We start from the raw sequence: 22,912 nt of genomic DNA, 5'->3' as shown, positions 1-22,912 counted from the left end.
GGATGAGAAAACTCTTATTTCACACAATAGTGTTATTGCCTTTATTATTCTTCCTGTCACCGAGGGGGCAAAAGATCAAGAACCAAACAATAAGACTTTTATTTCCAGCCACTGGAGAGCTGTCTTGAAAGTTATTACAGGCCTCTGCTATTGTGTGCTTCCATCTTGGACATGCTATCCGAGATGCATAGAATGGCAGCAGCCTTGGTCTCCTAGACCATGGAGTCTAATCCCTTCATTTCACAAAAGAAGAAACTGAGGCAACCAGGTCTTCCCAGGACCACACAGCTAGCTAGAGGCAGATACTGAACCCAACCTCAGGCCTCTGATTCTCGACACACTGCCTTTTCCACTGTCCGATAAGTCTCAGGAATTCCTCCTGATCTCCTCAAGTTCATCCCAAACCAGGATTGTGGTCCATTTGTGTTTATCTCAACAATATGGAGGAAAGAGGATGTCATGACTCCTGTCTTAACAATAAATTTTAATACTGATTTGCATAATTTTGTTGATTAGTTTCAAACTGCTCCAACTCCAACCTTCAATCCATCTTCAGAAGTTCTTCCATCTATCAGAATCTAGAAGCTGTCATCAGGATCCTGCACATGACCTTGTGTTGGCCAGAGGATGGGCTCTGGCATCAAAGCCAAGCAGGCTATTAACCTTCCTCTGCCTCAGTTTCCCCATTTGTTAGATAAGGATGCTGATAGCACCTGCTCATGCTGCTGTTTTTGAGGATTAAATGAGATAATGCATGGAAAGGGCTTAATATTCATAACAGCTCAATAAATATTAACAGTTATAAGTATTATTATTTATAAATAATAAATAAATATTAATTTATTTATAAATAAATATTATTGTTAAACAGTTATAAATATTAACAGCTACCAATGAGGAAACTACTTGACAGTGTTTTAATAAAAATGTATAAACAAATGTAAAAGAAAAATTGAGTGCATCTTTAATAGTTGAGGTGCAGTAGAGATCATTGTGGGAACTGGGAAGCCCCAGCACCAGATTCAGCTCTGCCTCTAACAAACTGTGTGGCCAGAGAAAAGCAGGCTCATCTCTCTGAATTTTTTAATCAACAAATCTAATTCTAATCTCTAAACGGGAGAAAAGGACTCCCTGAGAAGTATAATTTAATGGACTCAAAATCTGTCAGAGCAACACCATCTCAAGCCAGAGGAAGGCGAACCTCTGCCAACAAACATCGTCCTCTCTGCAGCAAGGAAGCTGGTTCCTTGGTCCACCTACATGAGAGAAACAATTGCTGGGACATTGCTCTGAAGCACCCTGTCCCCAAAGCAACCCAGAAATAATTCCATCCTTGCCTTTGCGTAAGCCACCTGCCTGAGCTCAAGCCAGAGAAGAGAGCAGATGAACAATGAATGTCACAGCAATTAGTTTTGGCAATTAGGCAGCCAATTAGTTCTGCTGCATGGAGAATGGGAAGAGAAAGTAAATCAGTGCTGAGAGGTGACAGGGAAATATGATTAGGACATCAGTTTCCAGTGACACCCAGGTGGAAAGGCGTGCAGCAGGGGCCCAACCTCCCCTTTCCCATTGCTGCCATGACAAAGGAGGGTGCTTTCCAGAGACCTTGGAAACAGCTCTGTGTGGAAGGAGCTTCCAGCCCACAGTTCTCTTCTGTTTCTCAGGGTCACCTCACACCTCCCAGTGTTGTTCACTCCACGCTGCCAGTGTTCACTCCAAGCTACAGCTCTTGCTGGTTTCTCACCAGGAATTCTGCCCACAATGTTAAATAAAGGGACCAGTAGATTCCTGAGGGTTGTCTTCTCTTAGCTGAAAATATGTTTGATTTTTGGCTTGTTATTTTTTTTGTTTCACGTTTGCTTATTTGTTTTAATAGCTTTGGTAGTTCTTCTCTAGAACTAATTCCACGTTTTGCTTGGAGTGGGTCAGAGGGAGATATTGCATAATTATATCATATGATGAAGGGAAAAAAAACAGCTTTAAAACCAAAGACCTGGGCTTGGATTCCACCTCTGTTTCTTGCCAGACTCTGAACTTTAGTTTCCTCAACTACAAAAGGGGCATAATAATTCGGTTGCCAGTAAAATGTATGGCATTTTGGTAGCTGTTCTCCAAGGACAAGTTCACTTCACATTTTGGGGGAAGGGGCATACTTACATTAAAGATTACTTGCTTTTATCTGAAATTTGAATTTAACTGGGCAGTCTCTATCTTATTTACTAAATCTAATAACCCTAGGTAATAATAATAATACCTAACTCAGAGAGTTACTGTGAAGATTAAGTCAACACTGTATTAAAACCCTTCCCAGTGAGCCTAGTAGGGAAGTTGAGGAAGAACTGAGTTACTTCCTTTTCCCTGCTCTCTGCCATTGTCATCTGAGAGGCTGGACTTGTTCTACTGAACCCATGAGAACAGAGCCATACCAGCAGCCACAAGGTTTGACACAAGGCGAGAAAAAAGCCTTAGTAGTGCGTTGCCTCTGGCACGGGGTTGAAGCTCAGGCTGGAATATGCCTTGAAGAGGAGAATGGAGCGGCAGAGCAGTGGCTGAAGTTGACTCTCAGGTAGGGCCCTTCCTACCCTGAGATTCTGAGCTGGTATTTCCAAGCTGCTTTTCCCATTAATAAGAACCGAAATCAACTTAGGAGGAGACATAGTGGAATCAGAAGTGTGGTGACCCAAACACAGCAGCGCTTTCTAAACGGTACTTAGGAAAAGTCAGGGATGGACTCTGGTGGCAGACTTCACACTTGGCAGTCCTCAGTTAATGTTCTGAGGACCCAGCTAATCAAAGGCACCTTAAGGGTTTGTGAAGCATGAAGCTTATACAATTACAAGAGCCCTCTTTAAGGAAAAACAACGCAGATTTACAAATACAAAATTAGGCATGGAAGTGAATATTTACTTTGAATGAGAAAATAGATAATGACAAATTTCAGGAGCACTGGAGAATCAAGTCCCTTTCTTCTGAGATCTTTTCAGGCAATTTACCAGAAATGCTGACATAGAAATTCTTCTGATTGTCACGCGGCTCTTCTCTCCACCTGGAACACTCTTCAGAGCCCAGCAACGCAGGTTCTCACTGGGCCCAGGTAAGTGAGGGGAACTGCAGCTTACACTTTACTAGGTTCATGGTGTATCTTCTCCTGCACCCAACTGAATGCTTCTATAACTGTACTTACTACACATGCGATATTGTAAGAGTGCCAATGGAGAACTAAAAACAACTGAGGGGAACTTTCATAATCCCACCATCTTAATCAACCGTCTTTTTCCTCTGTCCATATTCCTTTTTCAGTCCATGCTCATATATGCACAACGTGTGTATTTGAAATCATGGTACAGATAAAATTTCATATTCTTTTTCCCTTAACGTGCCATCATTTCCCTATGGTGCTCCATTGTCTTAATCAACGTGATACTTCCAGGATGTGGAATTATCCACTGTCCGCCATTGTTAGAAATTCATATTATACAAACAAGAATGATGAAGATGGGAATGGAATTTTACCCTGACTATGAACAGTTCTAACATCCCAAAAAAATATTTTAAAGGAAAACCCTTGCAACATTGTAATTCACAGAGGCATAAATAATCTGTCAATTTAAAAAGAAAAATCAGTCAAACCAATTATTAGGTGTGGGCAGATAAAGAAACTATCAGCAGGTTGGATTTCCACTTTTTGACTAATTTCTTCAGGTAAGCAATTGAAAAATCCAGTGCGAATGACCCTTCTCAATGTGTTATTGAATAGAATAAATAGAGATTGCCAGGTGACTGGGTGCTACAGGGAACATTTTTTTTTTTTTTGTAAGGGGTATTTCCTAATGGAAAGTGTTTCTACCAAAGTCACACCTTGCCAATTCTAGGGAAATAATTTAATTATGCCATTTAGAATAGAAATTGTTCCACGAAACACTGTGAGGACCCTCTCTCTGAGAAATTCTGAACAAAACATTTCCATAGGCTCAGTAGTTTTGCCTTCCTGGGTGGAAATTAGGAGCTGAACATAATGATTCATAACTTCATGGAACAGTTGCTGTGGGTGGACTCATGTCACTCACATCCCCCTTTACACCCATGGCTACACCTTCTAACCTTTTACTTCTCAACTTCTCAGTGGGGTGCAGCAACCAAACCACCCTTTAGGGGTTTGACTTTTTAAAATTCCAATATTAAAAACTTGGGTAATAAAGAAGTGGCAGAAGGATCAAAAGCTCCTATTCTAAATTCTCTGAGTGTCATAATAGGTGGCAAGATCAGGGTTTGAAATTGTTGTTTCTATGGTTTGGAACTGTCTCCACAGCCCGTCCGATTCATAAGTAAAGCGATTACAGCTCATCACAAGTCTCTTACAGCATTATACCAAAGGTGGGTCTAGGCTACTAATATTATGCCTAAGTCATTTTTAGAATGAACCTACACATTAACTGGCATGATTCACTTTATTTGGGGGTTCCTAATATATCAAAGTTTGTTACAAAGGTCTCCTATGAGAATTTAAATCTGTTATCTCTCATGTTCTCATGTGAAGGGCAGGATAGGGGTCTGAGAGCGTCTGAGAACATCTGAGCAGAGGCCAGGTCTCCATTTCAGCTGAAGGATATATATATATATATATATATATATATATATATATATATATAAAACATCCCCTCAGACTTTATGGCTTTAGTGCCTTGTAATGAAAGGTGAGATTTGGGGGTAACTACCAAGAAGTGATTTCACAGAGTCTCCTAATGTATTAATCTCCCTCCTGCATCAGTGACTCACCTGATGTCACAGGGATGGCGATGATCAAAGGGTTTCTGCCTGGCAAAGACAAAAATGTGTACATTTATTTTTTTTTCTAATTTTATAAAAGCCAATGTCTATGTGAACCAAAAACAGGGACTGACATTCTGACCAGCCAATTTTCTCCCTGACGCTTTTGTAAAATGAAATTTTCTTTGCTTCCTATTTTTATGCGGTCTTATAGTGTTGCTGGCACGGGTAACAATCACACTTGGCGCTTCTGTCGGGCTTTTCATCCAAAGATTTCAAAGCGCTCCACAACAGGATTTCATCCTCACTGCAGGGCAGGGAGGAAGGTCAGCTCCATTTTGCCTAGTGAGCAGATAGGATGCTGAGAGGTGACGTGACTTATATGCCTGCCCTGCAAAGTTGCAGGGGCAGAACAAAGTGAGAGCCAGTCTTCCCAATCCTTATCTCCATCTGCTGTTCACTTGTCCGAACTGATGTAGCCTCTTTTTCGAAGGGTTGAACATTAGATCCAGCAAGACACATTATGAACAGCTTGTTAAGGGTTTTCCTGTAAAGCCACCATGCCAAGGTGACTGACCTCAAGGAGAAACTAGAAGCCCAAATCCAAAGAGGTTGGATTTGTTTTGAGAACTAGTTTTCAGACTTTAAGAACTTGGACAAATAAGCCTAAAAATTGAGTGCAAATCTCCTGAGTAAAAAATGGCTACCAGATTTCAATACTTGAAAATATCAAAGTATTGGCAAGAAAGTCAAGCAACAAGAATCTTATACTCTGCAGTTGGGAATGTAATTAGTACAACCACACAGGAAAACAATTTAGCAATAGCTTATAAAATTGAATATGAACATACACTTCAGCCCAGCCATTCGATTACTGTGTATATACCTGTATGTATAGGTATATGTATAATATATATAATTCATGAAATGAAATATTATCCAGGGGTGAAGATGAATGAATCATATACTCGCATAAAAGATGGATAAATCTTATATATAGTACTTAATGGGGGAAAAAAGCGAGACTGAGAAGATAAGTTAAAAGATGAATCTATTTTTGTAAAGCTCAAAAATATGAAAACTAAACATATGGTTAGAGGTACAAACATATACAGGATCAAACGGTTTTTTCAAAAAAAAACAAGGGGATGATAAAGGCAAAAGCAGGTGGTAGCTACATCTTGGGAAAGACAGGAATCTGAGATTGCGGAGCATATTAGTCAGGGTTCTCCAGAGAGACAGAACCAATCATATACGTATAGGAAGAGATTTATTATAAGGAATTGGCTCATGATATTATGGAAGCTGGGAAGTCCTGTGATCTGCCATCTGCCATCTGCCAGCTGGAGGCCCAGGAAAGTCAGTGGTGTAGTTCCAGTCCAAAGGCCTGAGAACCAGGGGAGCCGATGGGGTAAATCCCAGTCCAAGGGGAGGAGAAGACCAATGTCCCAGCTCCACAGGCAGGCAGGAAGCAAAGGGGACAAATTTTTCCTTCCTCCACTTTTTTGTTTTATTCAGGCCCTAAACAGATTGGATAATTCCCACCCACACAGAAGAGGGCAATCTACTAAGTCCACCAATTCAAATGCTATCTCATCTAGAAACACCTTGACAGACATACTCGGGTATAATGTTTAACCTGGGGCACCCCAGGGCACAGTCAAGTTGACACACAAGATTAGCCATCACAGGGAGGGACACTGAGTAGTTAATATGTTTTAGTTCTTAGGTTGGGTGGTTAATTCATGTGATTTTGTTTTACCATTTTTCTTCAAAACTACATATATATTACACATATTCTTTTCAAATATTACAAAATAATTGAAGTCTGATGAGCTAAGAGTTAAAAAAAAATAGACTTTTAAAGGAAAGGCGTAGACCTCTCCCAGTGTTGTATGTGTGCCCATGCATGTGTGCAGAATTTGATACACTGTCATTAACATCTAAGGTTTTAAGGGTATTTTTTAAAATAAATTTATTCATTTATTTTTGGCTGCACTGGGTCTTCATTGCTGCGCCCAGGCTTTCTCTAGCTGCGGCGAGTGGGGGGCTAATTTTTGTTGCGGTGCACTGGCTTCTCATTGCGGTGGCTTCTCTTGTTGCGGAGCACGGGCTCTAGGCACGCGGGCTTCAGCAGCTGTGACCCACAGGCTTAGTTGCTCCGCAGCATGCGGGATCTTCCCAGACCAGGGCTCAAACTCCTGTCCCGTGCATTGGCAAGCGCATTCTTAACCACTGTGCCACCAGGGAAGTTTTAAGGGTATTTAAAAAATGTCTATCTAACATTTAATCAGGAAAAGTATTTGAAACAAGTATGACATAAAAAGAGTTATTATAGTTAGGCTGTAAGGAATTCATATAAACTGAGAAGCAAGATATGAAATACAAAATCTGAGAAACTGTATGAACAAACAATTTACAGAAAAGTTCAAATGAGAAAGATATGAAAGAGGTTTAAGCTTTATTAACAAACAAAGAAATGTAGATTGTTTAGGGTAACTTTTTTTTAACCTGTAACATTGATGAAGGTTGAAAAAATTCTCAGTGCTGGCAGGAGTTGAGTGGGGCAGGTGTAAACACTGCCGATGTACAACCTTTTCTGGAAGCATTTTGGAGATAGGATTCAGTAGCATTAACTAAGCCCATAACTTTTCACCCAGTTCGGTGCTGGAAACCTTTGCAAGAGAAATCACTAGAAAACCAAAGATGTTCAATGCAACATTACCTTTAACAGAAAAAAATTTAGCCTAAATGCTGAACAATAGGAGAATGGTTAAATAAAGTATAGCACACCCTCAGTGGAAATTATACAACCATTAGCAATGATCTTTTCAAAAACTATTTACTGATATGGTAGAATGCTCATGCTAAGTGAAAATCAGGACACAGAATTATTTGTACTGCACAATTTAGATTTGTAAAATATACGTATACACACACACACACACACACACACACACACACACACAGAAAAATGCATGGAACGTGCCAAAAGGTTTAAATAGTGATCTCTGCATTATGGACTTGTGTGGTTTTTAATTTCTCTTTTATTTCCTTCCATGGTTTCTAAATTTTCTAGTTTAATAATAAAATATAATATTTTTGAGATAATAGAAAGTATCTGCAATAGAGAAGCAGGCATTTCCTGTAGCATAACGGTGTTGGGCCATAAAGTGTCTATTGTAGTGTGATAAACTCACATGTTTCAGCAAAGAAAATATATCACATCCTGGGAACCCTCTCAGCCCAGGCAAAAGCAGGACAGTTGGTCATCCTATTTTTGGCTTAAAAAAAATCACTGGAGTGGAAAGATTTCCCAACTGTGAACTGCAAAAGTAGTCTTGATAATTCCTTGAGTCTTCCTATAGATAGAAGTGGCTATTTTGACCTTGCATTATTTATGAAGATTTTTAAATAAGTCACAGCTTAAAGAGCTTGTTGAAAGCAGAGCAGATTGCATAAATGCTAAATAGGCTGGTTAAGCTACATTATACAAGCTCTGAATGCTTACCCAAATAGGTCAGGTTAACTACCTCTTGTCTCTGGGAAGAGAAGCCTATTTATCTCTCTTTTCATTTTTTTTGTGCTGTGCACATTCTTTCCTTTGGCAAGAGTGGGAGTGGCAGGTATATCATGCCACCAGAGGAAAACTGAGCTCCAGGGAGTCAGCTCAGAGGGTGAAGTGTACTCCCAGTTAGGGCTAAAGCCCTCTGGAAGGCAGTCTGGTTAGACTGCTTTTACCTGCCTTTCTTACATGATCAGGACAAATCCCCTCCCTTGCTAAATCTACAGGAAGTTTTTCTACATCTTTGCTTAGGAAGCATCTCGAAAATATGATAGAACTAGGATACTGTGTGTGCCAACAGCCATCTCTTGTCACAGAGGAGAGCTCAAGGAGTGGCAGGGCTGTCAGGTGCCTGTGTGTGAGTCACGCCTTTGTACCTTTGGGTGATCAGTTAGCCACTCTCCGTGCCTCAGTGTTCTCACATATAAAATAGGGTTGCTAATAGCACCTACCTCATAGTGTTTGAGGATTACATACATTCATAGCTAATAAGAGCTTGGAGCCGTGCTTGGAGATGGGCGAGCATGGGGTTTATTAGAGAACGCTCTTAAAATCCTCAACTGGTGTAGCTAAAGGAAGGAAGCAGGACTGAGCAGAGTGAGACATTGAACTGTGATGAAATCTTGACAGAGCCTCGGTGGGGACCCTCCAGATCTGTCCTGAGTTGGGGTGAGAGGGCAGTTCGCCTTGAGATCCCTGCAATCAATCAAATGAGGACCACCCCAAGAAGAGGGCATGACCCTGGTGTGGCAGCCTTGTGTCACCTCTCAGGTCTCCTCCCACAGACCCAGGGCTGGGATCTGAAATTCATCCTTGCTTTTGTGCTGTCAGGGATGCTAAAGCAGGTCTCTTCCTGATCTGATGGCTGATTTTGTCTGGAGAAATCCCAATGGCTTTGCTGAAGCTTTCTTAAATTTCACAGGGTCTAGGATGCTTCCCGCCAGCTTTCTGTCCCTCTCTCCTGTACTCAGGATCTGATTCCTTAAAATTTGTGTTGAATTCTGTGATATGCAACTCCAATCCCCCTTTAGGAACAAATTTTAAAGTTAGCTTTAAAAAAAAATACTCTTTAATTTTATTTTTTGAATACATAAAACTATGTGATTTGAAAGCCAACACTTAAAATACTAAACAAACAAACACAAACAAGAAGCATACTTAGATAATTCAGATGTCCACCCCAAAAATGCAGAAAACAGGGTAGAGGAATTGTTCTAGACTAAAAGAGACTAAAGAAACATGGTGACGAGTTGGTTCAGGGGAAAGAAATCTAGCTATAGCTAGATACAAAAAAACCAATGTGGCAAAATGCTAGCAACTGTTGGTCTAGGTAAAGAACATTGTATTAGTCTTTGAGTCTTTCTGTAGACTTGATAGTTTTCAAAACTATAAATTCAGGGGAAAAGTAAGAAATCGCTCTGTGCTGAAGTGTCTGGCACTTGGGTTCTTATTTGTTGAGTTGGCCAAAAAGTTCGTTCAGGTTTTTCTGTAACACCTAACTTTTTGGCCAACCCAATATCTGCAAAGATGTTAAAACAAAAGATGAACAACATGGCCTGAAGGGGAGCGAATAAGTCAAACACTAAAAACACACCCTAAGTTCTTATAAGTCAAGCAGGAATTAGTAGAGGGAGATCTCTGGGTTTTAATATAAAACACCCTTTAATTCTCAATGAAATTTCAGAGGAATTAAATGCATGATGTGTGAGCACTTAGAAAGGACACGACCATTAGGAGACTACATATGTTATGAAGAATAAGTCATGCAAAATACACCTTTCCCAGTGGGGAATATCAAAGATACAATTTAATTGCAACAAAGTATTTGAAAAAGTCAATCATATTGGTATCATGATTAACATGGAAAAATATAAACTGGGTTATCAGCTAAGCTTTCCTTCCCATTCTTCATTCCTTCATCCCTTCACTCATTCATTCAGTATTAACCATGTGTTCAGCACTGTGGTAGACAACCACCCTATTAGAATGAATGAACACACTACTGTTAACTCAGGCTTAAAGAAATTTCTAAATATGTTTCTAAAGTGTAGCCTAGGACCCAAAGCATCAGAATCACATGTGGTGCTTGTTAGAAATGCACATGTGAAGTCCCATCCCATACTTACTGAATCAAAATTTCCATAAATGAGACTTGGTAATCTGCATGTTTAACAAATGTCCCAGATAATTCTTTTGTACATTAAAATTTGAGAGCCACTCTAAAGTTCTCTGCCCTCTTTCCTAAAACCCTAAACATATTAATCAGTAAGTTAGGTGAATTCCAACATAAATTTTGTCTATCAAACTAATAGATGACTGAAAGTGGGAGGAAAAACGGATAAACCATTTTAAAGAATCAAACTTGAAAAAGACCTTGACAAAGGAGAAAGGTGGAATGCAATTAACGATATACAATTTAATAGGGTTAAATGTTAAGTTCTGCATCTGAGTTCAAAGAATCAACTACTTAAATACAAGGTAGAAAAGCTCTGGATTGACAGCAGTTCACTTGAAAAAGATTTAAAGTTCAATGAGAGTCAAAAATATGGTATTATTTTTAAAAAATGAATACAAATTTTAGGATGCATTAATAGAAACTGAAATTAAGGAAGGGGGGGAGGGTTGCACCCATCATATTTTGCACTGGCAGAGCACATCAATTTCAAAATATTTAAATACCTATTTTTTAAAAAGTCATTGTCAAACTAGAGTTTGTCCAAGGGAAGGTGACTAGGTAGTAAAGTGTCTTAAACCCTCATCATATGAAGAGTCAATTAAGAAATAGAATATGTTTCACATAGAAAAGGGAAAATTTACTTCTTCATGATAGCTGACTTTGTAGGGTTGAAAGGCTATCAGCTGAGGAAAGAATAAATTTTTTTTGTATGGTTCTACAGGAAAAACCTGGGAACATTGGGGCAAACTTATAGGAAAGTTATTTTAGGTATAATGTAAGAAAGAATTATCTAAGAGTTGGAGGGCTCTATATATGGTATTAGCTGTTCCCTTTAGAGATAGTGAGTTCCAGAAGTAGGTTAAAACGTCTGTCAGAGACATTGTGGAGAGGATTCCAATTAATCACTCAATCAACAAAGGGAGGCCTTGCTCGGACTAATAGTGATGGTGGGCTGGGAACTGAGTATGGTCAACTCAATGTTCTGTAACTGAGATACAAAAAAAAAAAAAAGTAACAAAAAGAAAAATAAATAAGAAAGAATACCTGCATTAACTATGTGGCCCTTTCAAACAAAGTTTTTGTTCTTTAAATTTCTATATAATTTTATCCAGATTTCTGGTGTCAATGAAAGGACTTTAGATCTTTATCTTGTTATATCAGCTGTGCCTCCTTCTAAAGGAATCCATTTCTGACATCTTTTAGAGGGGCTGTTTTGGAGAAGGCAAGAGTGAGAGTGCCCATGACACACTTCCACAGTCTCCTGCAGAGGAAACCTGACCCAGGTGAATCCTTCAACTGATGTGATTTTAATCCTTAAGCTGTGGTACTCTTCTGACACAACAACAGCCCACCTCCCCAGAAGTGGGAACTGAACTCAAGGGCAAACAACATGTAGGCTGGCTGGTGCTCTATGAGGCAGCTTGGCACAAAATCTATGTCAAAATAGGGATAATGGTGATTAAATGAAGGAATTACTTTCCCTCTTTGGAGAGTTTTACATGTAATACGCAAATTGGTTTGAGCATTTGAAAGATGGAGCAGAAGAAAAGATACCCAGAAAGAGTAGGCTGTAAAGGATATGAAAGACTATTGGATATACTAAAATTATTAGAAGGCAGATGCAATAAGAAAGAAGAAAGCAAAAGATATATAAAGGAATGGAGAGCGTGGTTGGCTGGTGGCAGTAAGAACTGTCAAAGCAGTCATATAGACCCTAGACAGAGTTACCTTAAGGGCAGAGGATGAAGCATTCACCTGCTGAGGTGATGTCAAGATAATTCATTTTCTAGAGCCATCCTGGATTTTTTTTTTTTTTAGCTTGCTCTGTCCTTTGAACAACATTCCAATTTCCAACATTTTGTTGTGCAGTTCTTGCTATTGTCCTTGTTTCTATGTGAATCCTATACAATACTTCTCTGACCTTTCCACTTAACTAAAGAAAAGAAAATCCTGTGTACTACTAGCAGTCTGGGACACAGCCCAAGCAGCTTATCACAAGTTCAACATTTCTTTGCAGTCTCTTGTTATTTTTATCTTTAAAATTTCATGAGAAATTTGCATTCTCCTCAAGAGATCTGTACTGGTTTTTATATAAAAATAATGTTTAATCCATTAATTTAAATTAACAACTTAAGGAGATGTGCCACAATTTTTTTCAGTTGCTTTCCGTAAACTCCTGGCCAGTAACTCATGTAATCCTCGGAGGTGTGGTGACCTCAGTTTGAGAAACATGGTTGTATCATAAACTAACACTACTTGTGGTTATCTGAGTGACTGTTCCCTGAAGATTCTAACAGATGCTTTTAGGGAATTTTTTTCTGTTTTTTTAGAGTTGACAGTGGAAGTTTACAATTTACTAATTGAGCTGTCTTGCTAAGGATATTAGTTTGCATCTGGGTTTGGTTTGGTTTGGTTTTTGTTTTATTTACTTATTTATTTTATTGAAGTATAGTTGATTTACAAGGTTTCAGGTGTACAGCAAAGTGATTCAGTTATATATATGTGTGTGTGTGTGTGTGTCTGTATGTGTGTGTATATATACACACACATACAGACACACACACACACACATATATATATATTCTTTTTCAGATTCTTTTCCATTATAGGTTATTAGAAGATGTTGAATATAGTTCCCTGTGCTATAAAGTAGGTCCTTGTTGGTTATCTATTTTATATATAGTTGTGTGTATCTGTTAATCAAATGCTTTTAGAGATATATTAATGTGTGTGTGTGTAAGCCAAAACCCCAGAACCTCTTCTGAATCACAAAAGCCAGGACAGGCAGCACTGCAGATGTTTTAAATACTTGTTAATTTATAATAAAATTAACCACAGCCTATAGAGAAATGGAATTTTAAAGTTTAAACCCAAAAATGTTTATTTGTAGACATTTTTATATCTTCCTATATATTAAAAGTAACTATATTTTGTTGTCTTTCTTTAGTCAGTGTTGTTTTCCCCACATTACAGTAGCCCTGAAGAAAGTCCATCTTCTTTCACGTAAACCTTACTGAAGAAATAATAGGAAGAGAAAAGGAGAGAAAGCTGTGGAATGAGAAACACAAAGAGAATCAAAGATAAGATTAGACCTAAAACTTGGTCAAGGTGTAGAGTTGCATGCAGAGTAACTTTTCTATTACATTTTCTTTAAAAATTAATTATGTTAAAAATTAAGTGTTTTATATGCTAAAATATCATTGGCATTTATTACATGTTATTTATTAAAACCCTAATAAGAATTACATTTTTAAATTAAATATTGACTCCCAATAAACTAAACTTAATAAGTAAGCCTAATATTAATGGTGAAGGATTACAGGAGAGAAAGACAATCGTTAAAAGTTTCATACATAAATAATGCGTTCAAAGATTATGATTTTCCAAGCCACTTTTTTTTTTTTCCCATTACTAGTGTTTACATTCTCTAGAAACTGGTTTGTTCTTCCCAGGCACTATTATGTCCAGTGACATTTACTGAGAACCCACTAGGGACTGTACACACCAGTTTAGTTCAAAAGCCCTTACTGGACAGTAATATCTACCGGACACAGTGAGGCAAGAACACTAAGACTGGCCCTGCCTCCAGAAGCTCACAGCCTGGAGAGAGGGAGGGATGTGTAAACACATCATTACAGTGAAGCATGATGTGTGCAAGAGGGGAATGTGTACAGGGCATCAAGGCAGGAGGCTCAGAAGAATCTCCGTAGACATGAGGGTCCCTAGGTAGGACTTTGACAGCTGAATATCAGAGAGGAGGATTCCAAGCAGAAGTACGCAGTGTGTGCAGAGGTGTAAAGCAACATGGGGTGTTAGAGGAACAGCGGTTATTTCAGTGTAACTGGGAGAGGTTAAAGGAAATGAATCACAGCTTGAGTAAGAAAGGAAATGGGATCAAGGCTAGATTTGTAATTTCTTCTCTCTGCGTGACCTTAGGCAAATTACCTGACCTCTATGAGCTTGTTTCGTCGTTTACAAAATTTATTCTTAGAGTTATTGTGAAAATCAAATGAGATAAGGCAATTTAAGATTATGGGCAAGGACTGGTCCTGAGCACTCAAAGAAGACTAGTTGCTCATGGCATTTGTGGAGTTTGATACAATTAAACACAAGAAGGGGGATGCCAGGCCCATGACCATACAGGACCACCTCAAATTCCCTGCCATGCCAATGTCTGTAAACTGGCGACAGCACAAAGACAGAACTTTGGTGTGTGCATGTGTGTGTGTGTGTGTGTGTGTGTGTATGCGTGTGTGTTGAGACAGAGAGAGAGAGAGAGAGAGAGAGAGAGAGAGAGAGACGAAGACAGAGACAGAGATCGACCCTGGGAAGCAGGAATTCATTCCACCTGTGTCTTCTGCTCTCTGACACCTACCAGATGATTATACTTCATCCACTTTCATAATAAGTGTGTTAGTACTGCCCCTTTTCTTCTCATCCTAACACCTGTGCTGGACAACCATGGAGCTTGTAGGAATTGTACATGTTCCTCCCCCACTCCTTCAGAAATCCACTAGAGTATGGCAAAAGAACACCCGTATGTTTGATGCCCATTAGAGTGAAATACAATACACTTCTTTAAAAACCACTTGATTGAGGGTTTTTTAAATTATTATTATAATAATCTTTTTATTTAATTTATTTATTTTTGGCTGCGCTGGTCTTCTCTGCTGCGCACTGGCTTTCTCTAGTTGAGGCGAGCAGGGGCTTCTCTTGTTGCAGAGCACAGGCTCTAGGTGTGCGGGCTTCAGTAGTTGTGGCATGCGGGCTCAGTAGTTGTGGCATACGGGCTTAGTTGCTCCGCAGCATGTGGGATCTTCCCGGACCAGGGCTCCAACCTGTGTCCGTCCCCTGCATTAGCAGGCAGATTCTTAACCACTGCACCACCAGGGAAGTCCTTGATTGAGGTTTGATTGATATACAAAAAGCTGTAGGTAGTTTGTGTATACCACTTTATGAGTTGGAGATACGTATATATCCATGAAACCATCATCACAATCTATGCCATAGATATATTCATCACCTCTAAAAGTTTCCTCCTGCCCTCTCACTTATTATTTTTAATTTTTTGTAATAACATGTAACAGCTACCATGTTAGCAAATTTTTAAGTATATAATACAGTATTGTAAACTGTAAACATTTTGTTGTACAGTGGATCTCTAGGACTTGTTTATCTTGCATAACTGAAACTTTGTACCCTTAGACGACACCTCCCCATTTCTGTCTTCCCTCAGCACCAGCAACCACCATTTTACTCTCTGCTCTATCAGTTTGACTATTTTAGATTCCTCATATAAATGGTATCATGCATTATTTGTCCTTCTGTGTCTGGCTTATTTCACTTAGCATAATGTCCTCCTGGTTCATCCATATTGTCACAAATGGCAGGATTCTCTTCTTTTTAAAGGCTGAAAAATATTCCATTGTGTGTATATACCACATTTTCTTTATCTTTTCATCTGTTGATGGACATTTAAGTTGTACCCATCCCTTGGCTATTGTGAATAATGCTGCAATGAACGTGGGAGTGCAGGATCTCTCTGAGACCCTGATCTTAATTCCTTTGAGAATATACCCAGAAGTGGGATTGCTGGATCATATAATATTTTATTTTTAATATATTTATTTATTTATTTGCGGTACGCGGGCCTTTCACTGTCGTGGCCTCTCCCGTTACGGAGCACAGGCTCAGGACACGCAGGCTCAGTGGCCATGGCTCACGGGCCCAACCGCTCCGCGGCATGTGGAATCTTCCCGGACCGGGGCACGAACCCGTGTCCCCTGCATCGGCAGACGGACTCTCAACCACTGGGCCACCAGGGAAACCCTATTTTTAATTTTTTGAGGAAACTCCAAACCTTAATTTCCATAGTGGTTGCACAAATTTACATTCCCACCGTGTACAGGGTTCTTTTTCTCCACAATATGCTCAATAAAAGTCCTCACATCAAAGCCCACTGGACATCTTTCTAGTTTTCGATAGGATATAGGCGCTGGGAATTCATTTATCTGAAAATCAGTTTCCTTAAACATTGCCCCCAAGCTTGTATGCTCTCCTCTGCTCCCAGTGCTGGTCAATAATAGCATCATCATACACCTAGATCTCATGCTAGAAGCTTGCAAGTCATTCTTCATCCTTCCTGTCCTTTACCACCCACATTCAGTCAATCACCAAGTCCTAGTAAATCTGACTCCAAATCATCAAGCTTGTGTTCTTCCTTCCACTTCTGCTGTGGCTTCCTCAGGTCAGGTCCTTATTATTTCTATATTCTCACAAGACTTAATTGCAAAAGCCTTCTCACTGGACTTCCTACATCCAGAAGGGCCATCCCACATGGTGGCAGAGATGTAACATTACACATTTCTGCTTAAAATCCTTTCAGGGCACATTATTGTCTACAAAAGGAAGTCAAAATAGGGTGGCCATGGTCCTCCCTGCTCTGACCCTGCCTCTCTCTTTAAGTTATCTCCTACCATACAACCCTTTGCATTTTGTGCTCTGATTATACCAAGTTCCTGGTAAAACTCTTCCAAGACTTCATACCTTCACACCTGCAATTTCCTCTCCTTTGCTACTCAGAGTGTGGTCCATGGACCAGCAGCATCAGCATCACCCAGGAGCTTATTACTGAATCAGAATCCACATTTTAACAAAATCTCCAGGCGATTCTTATTCACATTTTAGAGTACTGCCTAGAATGCTTTTTCCACCTACTTTGCCCATCTCACTGGTTCTCACCTTAGAACCCCTTTTTAATATATTTTTAAAAAGTAACCTGCTTTTTACTATCTTGCAACAAATGTCATGGGTAACATATAACTCATAATTTTAAAAAATCCAAAATAATACTTTAACTATAATAGGAAAAAAAATGCAAGTAGTACAGAATAAAATATGTGTTTCTGTATGTAAATGCTTGGGCACAACTACACTCAAAGACATAACAAATGTTTGCCTAGAACCACTGGGGATTGAGAGATACAAATGGACCAATTCAGGTGTATTGTATCGGCAAAACAAATACCATGATCAATGAGACAGTCAGTGATGTGACTTTTCAGGATGGTGATTGACTCTTGACAAAATTCCAAAAAGAACAGAATGCAATCTTTGACTCATAGAGAGTCATATTCCTGGAAATGCAATTTTTATTAAAACCGTGCAAAGTGTACTTTGTGTTTATATATGACATGAGTTGGATTTTAGGCTCAGATAATTATAACCAAATTTTCACCCAGATAAATGTCTGGCAGGACACTCAAACATGATGTTGGCTGCAGGATTGTTCTTTGCAATATAGGACCAAACCATGTATAGCAGGACATCTAGCATCTCTGCCTTCATCCACTAAATGCCTCCCATCAGTGACCACCAGTAACAACCCCTAAGATTCTCAAACTCCTGGAAGGAGCAATACCTGTCCTGCTGAGAACTGTTGGTCAGCTTAATCCAGTCTAGACCGTCCTTCAAGCCTCGATCATCCTCACCACAGTCCCCCTCTCCAACCCTGGTGCTCCCTGGCTCTTTCCTTCCGTGGTCCTTAGCTCTCCTGAATATAGTTCTGGTCCAAGCCCTTGTAGTGCAGGAGGGCAGGTGTGCAGGGCAGGAATGTCTATCAGTCACCTTCATACCTGCCCAAGGAATCACACAATCTGAAACTGAAAAAATGTTCAACAAAGGTTGATGAATAAATGACTTTAAAACAAACAAAAATAAATAAATAAAAAGAACAACTCTAAGAGCATGTAGATTGGAGATTAGACAACAAATGAGTGTTTTCTAAGTTATCGACTTTACCCTGACATGATAAAAATAATACACTTCTCGGAGACGAGGGGAAGATGGTGGAAGAGTAAGACGCGGAGATCACCTTCCTCCCCACAGATACACCAGAAATACATCTACACGTGCAACAACTCCTACAGAACACCTACTGAACGCTGGCAGAAGACCTCACACCTCCCAAAAGGCAAGAAAGTCCCCACGTACCTGGGTAGGGCAAAAGAAAAAAGAATAAACAGAGACAAAAGGATAGGGACGGGACCTGCACCAGTGGGAGGGAGCTGTGAAGGAGGAAAGGTTTCCACACACTAGGAGGTCCCTTCGCGGGCGGAGACTGTGGGTGGCGGAGGGGGAAGCTTCGGTGCCGCGAAGGAGAGCACAGCAACACGGGTGCGGAGGGCAAAGCGGGGAGATTCCCGCACAGAGGATCAGGGCCGACCGGCACTCACCAGCCCAAGAGGCTTGTCTGCTCACCCGCCGGGGCGGGCGGGGCTAGGAACTGAGGCTCGGGCTTCAGCCGGAGCGCAGGGAGAGGACTGGGGTTGGCGGCGTGAGCACAGCCTGCAGGGGATTAGTGCACCACGGCTAGCTGGGAGGGAGTCCGGGTAAAAGTCTGGACCTCCCGAAGAGGCAAGAGACTTTTTCTTCCCTCTTTATTTCCTGGTGAGCGAGGAGAGGGGATTAAGAGCGCTGCTTAAAGGAGCTCCAGAGACGGGCTCGAGCCACGGCTAACAACACGGACCCCAGAGACGGGCATGAGATGCTAAGGCTGCTGCTGCCGCCACCAAGAAGCCTGTGTGCGAGCACAGGTCACTATCCACAACCCCTTTCCGGGGAGCCTGTGCAGCCCGCCACTGCCAGGGTCCCAGGACCCAGGGACAACTCCCCCAGGAGAGCGCACGGCGCTCCTCAGGCTGGTGCAACGTCATGTTGGTCTCTGCCGCCGCAGGCTCGCCCCGCACTCCGTACCCCTCCCTCCCCCTGGCCTGAGTGAGCCAGAGTCCCTGAAGCAGCTGCTCCTTTAACCCTGTCCTGTCTGAGCGAAGAACAGATGCCCTCCAGCGACCTACACGCAGAGGCGGGGCCAAATCCAAAGCTCAGCCCCAGGAGCTGTGAGAACAAAGAAGAGAAAGGGAAATCCCTCCCAACAGCCTCAGAAGCAGCGCATTAAAGCTCCACAATCAACTTGATGTACCCTGCATCTGTGGAATAAATGAATAGACAACGAATCATCCCAAATTGAGGAGGTGGACTTTGAGAGCAAGATTTATGATTTTTTCCCCCTTTTCCTCTTTTTGTGAGTGTGTACGTGTATGCTTCTGTGTGAGATTTTGTCTGTATAGCTTTCCTTCCACCATTTGTCCAGGATTCTATCCGTCCATTTTTTTTAATAATTATTTTTAATTTTAATAACTTTATTTTATTTTATATTACTTTATTTTATCTTCTTTCTTTCTTTCTTTCCTTCCTTCCCTCCTTCCTTCCTCCCTCCCTCCCTCCCTCCTTTCTTTCTTTCTTTCTTTCTTTCTTCTTCTACTAATTCTTTCTTTCTTCTTTTTCTCCCTTTTATTCTGAGCCATGTGGATGAAAGGCTCTTAGTGTTGCAGACAGGAGTCAGTGCTGTGCCTCTGAGGTGGGAGAGCCAACTTCAGGACACTGGTCCACAAGAGACCTCCCAGCTCCACATAATATCAAATGGTGAAAATCTCCCAGAGATCTCCCTCTCAACACCAGCACCCAGCTTCACTCAACGACCAGCAAGCTACAGTGTTGGACACCCTATGCCAAACAACTAGCAAGTCAGGAACACAACCCCACCCATTAGCAGAGAGGCTGCCTAAAATCATAATAAGTCCACAGACACCCCAAAACACACGACCAGACGTGAACCTGCCCACCAGAAAGACAAGATCCAGCCTCATCCACCAGAACACAGGCACTAGTCCCCTCCACCAGGAAGCCTACACAACCCACTAAACCAACTTTAGCCACTGGGGACAGACATCAAAAACAACGGGAACTACGAACCTGCAGCCTGCAAAAAGGAGACCCCAAACACAGTAAGATAAGCAAAATGAGAAGACAGAAAAACACACAGCAGATAAAGGAGCCAGATAAAAATACACCAGACCTAACAAATGAAGAGGAAATAGGCAGTCTACCTGAAAAAGAATTCAGAAAAATGATAGTAAAGATGAACCAAAATCTTGGAAATAGAATAGACAAGGTGCAAGAAACAGTTAACAAGGACCTAGAAGAACTAAAGATGAAACAAGCAACGATGAACAGCACAATAAATGAAATTAAAAATGCTCTAGATGGGATCAATACCAGAAAAACTGAGGCAGAAGAACGGATAAGTGACCTGGAAGATAAAATAGTGGAAATAACTACTGCAGAGCAGAATAAAGAAAAAAGAATGAAAAGAACTGAGGACAGTCTCAGAGACTTCTGGGATGACATTAAACACACCAACATTCAAATTATAGGGGTTTCAGAAGAAGAAGAGAAAAAGAAAGGGACTGAGAAAATATTTGAAGAGATTATAGTTGAAAACTTCCCTAATATGGGAAAGGAAATAGTTAATCAAGTCCAGGAAGCACAGAGAGTCCCATACAGGATAAAGCCAAGGAGAAACACGCCAAGACACATATTAATCAAACTGTCAAAAATTAAATACAAAGAAAACATATTAAAAGCAGCAAGGGAAAAACAACAAATAACTCACAAGGGAATCCCCATAAGGTTAACAGCTGATCTTTCAGCAGAAACTCTGCAAGCCAGAAGGGACTGGCAGGACATATTTAAAGTGATGAAAGAGAGAAAACTGCAACCAAGATTACTCTACCCAGCAAGGATCTCAGTCAGATTTGATGGAGAAATTAAAACCTTTACAGACAAACAAAAGCTGAGAGAGTTCAGCACCACCAAACCAGCTTTACAACAAATGCTAAAGGGACTTCTCTAGGCAAGAAAGAGAAGAGAAAGAAAAGGCCTACAATAACGAACACAAAACAATTAATAAAATGGGAATAGGAACATACATATTGATAATTACCATAAATGTGAATGGATTAAATGCTCCCACCAAAAGACACAGATTGGCTGAATGGATACAAAAACAAGACCCATATATATGCTGTCTACAAGAGACCTACTTCAGACCTAGAGACACAAACAGACTGAAAGTAAGGGGATGGAAAAAGATATTTCATGCAAATGGAAACCAAAAGAAAGCTGGAGTAGCAATTCTCATATCAGACAAAATAGACTTTAAAATAAAGACTATTAGAAGAGACAAAGAAGGACACTACATAATGATCAAGGGATCGATCCAAGAAGAATATATAAGAGTTGTAAATATTTACGTACCCAACATAGGAGCACCTCAATATATAAGGCAAATACTAACAGCCATATAAGGGGAAATTGAAAGTAACACATTCACAGTAGGGGACTTTAACACCCCACTTTCACCAGTGGACAGATCATCCAAAATAAAAATAAATAAGGAACACAAGCTTGAAATTATACATTAAACAAGATGGACTTAATTGATATTTATAGGACATTCCATCCAAAAACAACAGAATACACATTTTTCTCAAGTGCTCATGGAACATTCTCCAGGATAGATCATATCTTGGGTCACAAGTCAAGCCATGGTAAATTTAAGAAAATTGAAATTGTATCAAGTATCTTTTCCGACCACAATGCTATGAGATTAGATACCAATTACATGAAAAGATCTGTAAAAAATACAAACACATGGAGGCTAAACAATACACTACTTAATAACAAAGTGATCACTGAAGAAATCAAAGAGGAAATCAAAAAATACCTAGAAACAAATGACAATGGAGACACGATGACCGAAAACCTATGGGATGCAGCAAAAGCAGTTCTAAGAGGGAAGTTTATAGCAATACAATCCTACCTTAAGAAACAGGAAACATCTCAAATAAACAATCTAACTTTGCAACTAAAGCAATTAGAGAAAGAAGAACCAAAAAAACCCCAAAGTTAGCAGAAGGAAAGAAATCATAAAAATCAGATCAGAAATAAATGAAAAAGAAATGAAGGAAACGGTAGCAAAGATCAATAAAACTAAAAGCTGGTTGTTTGAGAAGATAAACAAAATTGATAAACCATTAGCCAGACTCATCAAGGAAAAAGGGAGAAGACTCAAATCAATAGAATCAGAAATGAAAAAGGAGAAGTAACAAATGACATTGCAGAAATACAAAAGATCATGAGAGATTACTATGAGCAACTCTGTGCCAATAAAATGGACAACCTGGAAGAAATGGACAAATTCTTAGAAATGCACAACCTGCCAAGACTGAATCAGGAAGAAATAGAAAATATGAACAGACCAATCACAAGCACTGAAATTGAAACTGTGATTAAAAACCTTCCAACAGGGGCTTCCCTGGTGGTGCAGTGGTTGAGAGTCCGCCTGCCGATGCAGGGGACACGGGTTTGTGCCCCGGTCCGGGAGGAGCCCACATGCTGTGGAGCGGCTGGGCCTGTGAGCCATGGCCACTGGGCCTGCGTGTCCGGAGCCTGTGCTCCACAACAGGAGAGGCCACAACAGTGAGAGGCCTGCGTACCGCAAA

This window comes from Delphinapterus leucas, chromosome 4, assembly GCF_059928025.1.
Source record: "Delphinapterus leucas isolate spDelLeu-1000000601 "Yukka" chromosome 4, BTC_Dleu_Yukka2, whole genome shotgun sequence".
In the NCBI taxonomy this organism is placed as follows: domain Eukaryota; kingdom Metazoa; phylum Chordata; class Mammalia; order Artiodactyla; family Monodontidae; genus Delphinapterus; species Delphinapterus leucas.
The sequence above is the reverse complement of the archived record's forward strand: the minus strand, read 5'-3'. Positions refer to the sequence as shown.